Source organism: Amblyomma mixtum, chromosome 10 (assembly GCF_055824585.1).
Source record: "Amblyomma mixtum isolate Tamu chromosome 10, ASM5582458v1, whole genome shotgun sequence".
Taxonomy (NCBI): Eukaryota; Metazoa; Arthropoda; class Arachnida; order Ixodida; family Ixodidae; genus Amblyomma; species Amblyomma mixtum.
This window is the reverse complement of record NC_143021.1, coordinates 157,207,842-157,216,801: the sequence shown is the minus strand read 5'-3', so window position 1 is coordinate 157,216,801 and position 8,960 is coordinate 157,207,842. Positions and strand designations below refer to the sequence as shown.

Sequence of the window (8,960 nt, the reverse complement as noted above, 5' to 3'; positions counted from 1 at the left end):
CTCACATCAACACTTTCTTGGGTAACCCACATTAGAACCATTTGCTCCGACACTTCACGCACACTTGGCTACCTGAGAAGGAATCTGAAATCTGCATCCCCTAACATAAAACAACTCGCGTATGAAACATTTGTGCGGCCAAAATTAGAGTATGCATCATCCATCTGGCACCCATGGCAATCGTATCTCACCATCGAATTGGAATCGATCCAAAATCGTGCAGCTTGGTTCATCACTTCATGTTACTCAAGAGAAGCCAGTGTCACCGCCCTCAAGCAGTCCCTCCGTCTCTCAACACTGGAATCACGCCGCGTCGTTTCCCGCCTATGCTTACTTCATACATTTTATCATAACACAAGATCACGGCACGCTCTATTAACCGCCCCACTACGAACGTCCTCCCGGCTTAGTCACGGTAACCCGATAGCACGCATCAGTGGCCACACGTCTGCTTACAACAACTCATTTTTCCCCAACGCAATAGCACTATGGAATTCACTGCCTAACGACATCGCTGCATGCACTGATCACAAAACATTCCGCGAGAAAATAAAAATTCACCCGACATAGATCTTGATCACTTCTGCGCTCTTTGTAGCAAGTATTGCTTCATATATCTTTATTGAATGATGTATAACCTGCTGGGAAACCCTGATGTGACTACAACCCCTTTTATGTTTGTTTGTATGTTTGTTCTTTTTATTGTTATGCCTGTTCCCATCATCGCCATTGTAAACCAATATGTGCCCCCCCTTATGTAATGCCTTCGGGCCTTTAAGGGAACAATAAATAAATGAAAACCAGCTACCACCGCCGCCCCGCCAAGAAAAAGAAATAAAGGAAAGATTTTGCGTGTTCTAGGTCACTTTATATTTGTTCTTAAATTGTTTTTTGCGTGACGTCGGCATGAATACTAAATATGCGAAAATATGTTGGCGCGACATGATGCCACTGGGCCCACCTCGTTGTGCAAACCATGGAGGAAATAGAATGAGCAGGAATTCGCAACGACCGGAGTGATAATTCATATGCGCTTTACAATTGTGATTGGCCTCTAAGGTTTTCAGTGTATTTAAAATTTTGACGGCGTTTTCGATTTTATCTTAAGATCTTATCCTCGTGCAGCGTTTGGTAAGTGAAAACAAAAGGCTCCTCACAACACTTGTGGTGAGGAAAACACGTCCATAAGACAGTAATGGTTAGTTTAACGTGCAAATTAGAAGTCGGCGGAACAGAAGAGTGGTGCGAATGTACGATGGACTCAATGCGCTGCCGTCATGGCCGGTATAAACCTCTTTCGGAGCTTTACTAGGCAACCTTGCTGGCCGATTCCTACAATGACACCCTCCTCGAGTATTTCACACAAGAGAAAGTATAAAAGAACTCTATTGTTTTGGGAAGCCTCCCTCTACAAACCGCTACCCTCCTGAAGAACCACCCACCAGACATCTAGGTCCTCGTCGCAAGCCTCTAGCTCGTGGGCTGCCCGCCCACCTTCGCACCCACGGTCACAGTCGATGCACCTAACCGCCGCTCACCCTCACCCTTCAAAAAAATCATCCCTCACCCACCCACCCACCCACCTACTTCCCCACCTTACAAAAGCCCCCCCCCCCCCCCCGTCTCTCCGCAGCAGCATAACGAAAAAATTAGCAGCGGTTTAGCTCGGGTTAAACCGGGCGAGTTGTGTAAGCAGCGTGGGGCCTGCTGGAACGCGGGTGAAACGGTTGCTATGGCAACGGCACTCCATCTGTTTGACCTCGCTGCGGCTAAAGGTCAACCGTGGCCACCACCGGGAGCTACGCGACGGCTCGAAACCTGGCGCAGTATTGATTATGCAATGAAATTGACAGCGAAATCTTATTCAAAGGCGCAATGGGAAAGCCAGCTCCCCTCAGAAATGCCCTTCATCCTCCAGCAGCCACCTACCCACCCAACCTCACTCCCCAAACCACAAGGATGCGACCCCCCACCGCCACCTTCCTCAGACCTCCATCCACCTTGACGCCCCAGAACATTTTTGTTGCGTGTGTGAAGCCTCTGTCTAGAGGAAAAATCGTTCAATAGAGGAAAACCACGATAGTAATCATACAGGGTAAATCCAGCTGCTTTCGAGTTATTGTCGCAGATGATTTTTACTCGTCCTGTAATTTTTTTCTTAAAATTTTTGTGCAGTATAAAAGCAGCGAACTGTAAGAGGAAGCCACGACCTCTCACGCTATCTGTACAGCTTTTTCTCTGGCTGTCCTCACACCTAGTTGCGGAAATAAACCTTCAACCTTCAACCATCAACAAAGCACTCTCTTGCCTGAGCACGATCAATTGTTATTGGTGAAGTGTATGAACATATCTCGTGGGGCTTTCGGCTAGTTCTGGTCATATGTAATGTGACTTTTGTATTAAAAGTGCCAGTATTGGATGTCGTGAGAAACACGCCAAAAATAGTGCTTATGGCGCAATGCACAATGCTGGCGCATGACATGATTATTCGCTATGATAATTCAAACTCCGGATAATTCGAAAAGCCGCTTATATGAGGAGTAATTACTGAGTCAACTATGTATGCGCACTGCCTGATTGTAATAAGGAGTGGAGCTCGTGCACTGATAAAGTTCAGATTAGGTCCGGAATTATGAGGTCTTGCTGCGTGGGGTAAATATATAACATTGCTAAAAGACCGAGTACGGGCATTACCTTCTGCTGCACAGAGCCAGATATGCATATATTATCAATTGTAATGTGGCCCAGAGTCAAGCAAATTAATGGTGCTGTTTCTGAAAGGTCAAAGGTAGCTTCCTAGCGCCAAATGTTAAAGCATCTGATAACAGAAATATGTTGACGTGGAAACTTACACACAGGTCGGAATCGACTCCAAGACAGAATAAATGATAACGAAGGCCACCCGAAGTCAGGTGAAGTGAGGGAATGTCAGAGTTTACTGCAGTAACGCATCCGTTGCCGGCACGGAGCCGGAATGATTGCAGTGCTTGAGCGGCTTTCGTCCTGCACGGGTCTCAGCTCGGTTGACGGTGGCAGCGATGAGGACGACATCGCTCATATGAGGAGAGAGCGGCCGGTGTCGCTAAGAAAGGCGAGCGTAAGCTTACAGGTTTTTCCGCAAACTGTCCGTAATTGACGCTTTTAGGGCTTGCAAGGAAGGAAGATTTTTTATGACCATTATTGTTTAGACTTAGAGACGACAAGGAATAAGCCCACTGGGGCTTCCACAGCACTGGGTTAGTTTCATTCGTGCCAAACGCTTCACCATTTCATTAACGAAATGCCTTCGCTTCCAATGTTTTCTTTGCATTAAGATTATTCAATACAATTTTCTGACTTCACTGCAGTAATTCTTCACTCGCAGTAAAACTTCAGTAGATGTGTACTGGTTTGGGTTTCCAGCACAATTTCTAACGCCCGCAGAGAGGTCCGATTTGACAAACTGTTCTCTAAACAACATTTACGAATAGGCTCGTATGCTTTACTTGTATGCAATTTATCTAAACCACCTGAAGTAATTTTTAATACAAGGAGGACAGGGGTATGGTTAGTTGCATTTTCACGTAGGAATCAAGGGCAGACTAGTTCAGGGTATCGTGTACCCCCTCCACTCATGTATTGCAGAATTAAAATTCAGATATTAATACTTTATGAAAGAACAAGTTCAAATTAGCAATAATTTTTAGATATAGCTTTAGAAAGTGTAAAGTTTTCCTATCATGTTAGCGTAGCCCTCTGTGCTGTTTGCATATTTGCAATTTGTGCCAATGATATGCTTGCAGGTTTTTAGCGATTGCAACCTATTTTCAGCAGCGCGTGCTATTGGCCCAGTATTTACTACACAAGTCTGGAAATGGGGTAACCAGTTGCTAACATCTGTATACTGTTGGAGACGTAGGGGCCCTGAAGACGACTGACTCGTTCAGACCCGCAGGTCCCGGCTCCGAAGGATGGTGTCGAACTCCGATATGGAGGAAACTATACTAAAGGTTTATTTTACATATTTACAGTCGAGGTGGGAGTGCTTCGGTCACAAAATAACATCCCATTGAATACGCTTCGGATTCCCCAGATCCCTGACTGGGGAATAAAATTCGGAGAACGATGACCAATCAGATAAAAGCATTTGTTGGGCGAGTTGGTGTTTTTGATGATCCATAACTACAGCGCAAACGACAGGACAGAGATGAAGAAGGGACACCACACAGCGCTGTGTGGTGTCCCTTCTTCATCTCTGTCCTGTCGTTTGCGCTGTAGTTATGGATCACCAATCAGATGGGCACATGTGGAAACTGGTGGTACCACCCACGGCAGGGGGCGGTGCTGGGCTCTTTCGCAGCTCGTAAGATGGGAGGGGTAAGAGGCTGAGTCATCAAACACTGATGTGCCCCTTTGATCACTGCAGCCAGTCTTCTGTGCGCTGCCTCCACGGGAAAGCAGTCTCCTACAGTCTCCCCGCAGGGAAATGAACGTCCTCGTACTCCCACGCCGGATGACCGTAGCACGAAACCTCAGTCGAGGACACAGACGCCTTTCAATCAACCGCAACCGCTTTATCTTACGCAGCACCACTCCGTCCTGCGACCCGAGTGCAGACTCGGCCACTTGTCGGCGCCGCCTCTGCTTCCGCCGCTGCTGCCGCCGTCGCCAGCCCTCGCCGCATCTTTTCTTTTCAATCAATCAATCAATCAATCAAGAAGTCTTTGTTGAGTAACACAAACAAAATGTATACACAGATATTTGGACCAATAGCCAATGAGGCTAGTCAGCGGTCCAATACAAAATAACATATAGGACAGCAATCACAAACACATTGAAGAAAACTAACTTTGTAGCCTTGCTTCCATTCCCAAAAAATGTTTCTTGCATGTCAGTTTGAAATTCCTAGCTTGCTTTATTTCAATTAGCAACGAGTTCCAAATTTTCGCTCCTGTAAATTCTATTCGTCTTTCTCTGTACGCATTATGGCAAGTAGGAAGATCAAAAATTGCCATTGCTGGCTTGTCTAGTGTTGCGGACGGGAATACTGAATGCACCAAGAGGTAAGGGGTAGTTGGTATTTATAATATTATTAACCACAAGAGCTATTTTGTAGTCGGGTAAGGTTATGAATGACATGATTTGCATTGCGTCAAAAATGTTATTGTTAGAACTATTCGAAGAAGGTAATCCCATGGTTTTCAAGGCACGTTTTTGTAGTCAGCAATGGTGATAAATACGTTTTGTATGTGATTCCCCATGATTCACTGCAATAACTGAGATGACTGTGACATAATGAAAAATACAGTGATCTATGAATAGCAGGTGGAAAGTGCCGCCGTGCCTTTGCCAACGTAAAACAACCGTACGCAACCTTTTTACACACACTGTGCACCTGTTCCTTCCAAGACAAGTGGCAGTCAAACATGACCCCTAAATATTTAAAAGAAGACACACTGTCAATGACGTTGTTGTCAACACATAGAGAAAAATCACTTGATTCAATACACTTTTGTTTTGAACGAAAAATAACATATTTAGCTTTTTCAGTGTTTAAAGTTAGATGATTATTACGGAACCAAGTCGAGATACGTTGGAGTTCATTGTTAATAGGATTTTCTATTAACTCAAGTGAGTTACCAGTAAAGATAAGTGCAGTGTCATCCGCATACATCAAAACTTGAGAACACTGTATTGCATTGGGGAGGTCATTAATAAAGAGTGAAAATAAAAGCGGTCCCAGAACTGAGCCCTGGGGTACACCACACGTAACAGTTTGGTATGCAGACTTGAATTGTTTGAGGACAACTTGCTGCTGTCGTGAAGATAACGTTTAAAGAATTCAAGTGCCCCTCTACGCACACCACATGCTTCCAGTTTCATTAAAATAATGGAGTGTGCGACTGTGTCGAAAGCTTTTTTCATGTCTATAAATACGCTTACAGCAATATTATGGTTATGAAGAGCAGATAGGATAAGCTGTGATAGAGTAACTACAGCCGTGGACGTGGACCTGCTAGAAACAAACCCGTGTTGCTGAGGACAAATAATATGATTAGCATCAAGAAAGGTTTTCAGTTGGAAAGCAATTAATTTTTCAAAAATGGTATTGACAACACTCAGTACAGATATTGGCCTGTAACTAGACGGGTTGTTAGGGTCACCAGTTTTAAATATCGGAACAACTTTTGCAACTTTTAAAGTATCGGGGTATAAGCTATAGAGTGTATCGCGTGATTGAATATTCTGCACAAAGGAACACAAAACAAATCAATGTTGTCCTTGATTACCTTAGCCATTATGCCATCTGGGCCGGCCGCTTTATTCGTGGGCATGTTCGCCACAACACTTGCAACTTCATCGCTAGTAATGTTCGAGAAAGTGAATTCATTATCAATACATCGAGGTATGCCGGATGTCACTGGAGCTAAGGAAGTAGGTTGCGCACTGTTCTGACCGTAGGTTGTGAAGAACTGATTAAACTGGTCTGCAGTCTCTATCGAAAAGTTGTCAGGAACGATCTGTTTTCTTTTAACTGTTCCCGTAACTTCTCCTACAATCTTCCATACTTGCTTAGTGTCATTTCCTTGATGATTAACCAAATTAGTATAATACAATTTCTTTGATTTTCTCATCAGCGCCACGGATTTGATTCTGTAATACTTAAACTGTTTCAAGTAATAAGCATTTGTTCTGCTGTTTTTGAGCTTATTGTAGTATGAATCCTTTCTTTTAATACTGTGAGTATTTCCTCAGTAATCCAAGGACATATCGCATGTTTATAGTTGCGCCGAGAAAACTTCAGCGTTGACTTAGTAATTGCATCGGAAACAGCAGATACGAAGTTAGCTAATTCTGTGTGAACGTCACTGTGACACAGATTTTCGAAATGAATAGATTCGAGCAAACGCCTGACATGCGCGTAGTCCACCCGTGAAAATACATTGGTATGGGTAGGGCAAGTACAATCGATACCCGACCGTGGCAGGAACAGAAAAGTTGAACAGTGATCAGCAATGTTTTGGTTACAAACACCAGCACAGGCATCCATATCACGGTTACATAAGATGTGATCAATAATTGTTGCAGACTGATGTGTAATTCTAGTGGGCACATTGATAACGTTCTCGAGGTTGAACGATTCCAGTAAGAAAATATAATCTGGACAGTCATCCTTTGATAAGTCAATATTGAAATCACCAACTATTGCTAACTGATTATTAAAAGACATCAGAGGAACCAGAATGGACTCCATATCAGATATGAACTGACTTGTGCACGTGTTTGGCAGACGATATACCACGCCTATTACGACGTCTGTCTTAAGGCGAATAAAAAGTGCTTCCGTGGTTTTAGAGCTCAGAGAGGAATCCGAGAACTGTTGATAATCTATGCCGTTTTTAATAAAAAGAGCAACGCCACCCCCTCGTGTGGTGCTACTCTTGGTAAAGATAGTGTTGTGTAACCTGGTATGTACGGTATTTCTCCTTTCTTAAGCCAGGTTTCAGTTACAGCGATAAGATCATACTGGAAAGAATGTTGCGATAAATGTACAGTGAGTTGGTCTAGATTTTTATTTATGCTGCGGACATTGCAATGAAAAATGGAAAGGTTTTCGCTCTCGTGCCACTTAGCACTGATTTCCTCAACGGAAAAGGCCATGTTTCAGACTACCTGAGCAAGATCATCGTCACAGGTTATATGTAGAACATGCGAGGTATCTGTCTTGCGCATCAGGATCTTGCCATCTGATACCCATGTGTGTTTTCACTGTTTTTCCTTTTTGGCTTTCCGTGCTTTACCTAGCAAAATTTTGTTTCCCGGGCACAAATGTTCGTTGATGAACACGGGATTCTCGTGATCGTCAAAGCTCAGAAGTGTAGTGTTCAACCGTTGCTTTTTCGCTGTTTTCAGAATGCTGTCCCTCACTTTCCCGGAAGCAAACTTAACAATGATGTTGGGTTCATCCTTGTTTTTTGAGGGCACACGATGGATAGCTTCAACATCGGATTCATCGAACTTGGTGCTCAAGAGATGACAGATCGATGTCATCACTGAAATCAGATTTTCACTGGGTGCTGGGGGGATGCGTTTGAATTCAAGGTTATTTCTTCTACTGTACTACTGCAGTTCAGTTAATTCGTGCCTGAGAGTTTTCACTTCATTTGTGAGTCGGTTGCTTTCTTTTTTCATTTCCTGGTTTACGTTTCTCACGTCAGACAGGGTCTTTTTGAGCTCAGAGATCTCAGTTCTAAATTCTTCAAACTTTTCATTAATAAAGCCCATTGAAGTTTTGACAGATTCCATTTCAGATTCAATCACATGCTTTAAATCTTGCTTCAGTTCACTTTGTTTCGAGTCAAACTGTGCACTCAAGTCAGTCATAGCCTTTACAAGTTCTTTTATGGTTGAAGGAGGCTTATCACCCATGCTGGACACAAACACGAACGGAGCAATCCAGTAGCCTAAGATCGAAGTTTGTAATTAAAGATACAGGATACACACCTGCAATGAACGAAGAAGGCGGTTAGCCTCTGCCTGGTTGCGAAGGCTGCCTGGATTGCTCCGTGAATGATGTGGGGACCGTCGTGCTGCGGTTATATAGGGGACGCCGTTGATATCGGACAGTAGTGCGCAGGTGCGGCTTGCCAGTAGAGAACGGAGGGAGGGGGACGATCCGTGGACACGTGTTGGTTCCACCAGCGGTGACGGTAGCAGCTTCGGATTCCGCTCCTCAAACGCGCATTTCTGCAGTCGATGAGTCACGTCCGGTACTAATTCTTCCCAGGCCCGTGTTCTTCGATCTTAACAATACCTACAAGTGTCGTCTTCGACGGGTTGGTCGGACGACGTGGTTTGTTTCTTGGCCGTGCGGTGAGGCCTATGGCACTCCTTGTGCGCGGAGTCTGCGTGGGGTGGAGGGAGCCTTTGACCTCACGTTTCGTGACTTCTGGCGGTGCCGTGGTGGCGCACCTATACAG

General features: G+C 44.4%; 1 pseudogene; it reads right to left on the bottom strand.

Annotated features, from left to right (window-relative positions):
• Positions 1-7,644: 7,644 nt before the first annotated feature.
• LOC149327458 (uncharacterized) lies at positions 7,645-8,409 on the bottom strand (annotated as a pseudogene).
• Positions 8,410-8,960: the final 551 nt, after the last annotated feature.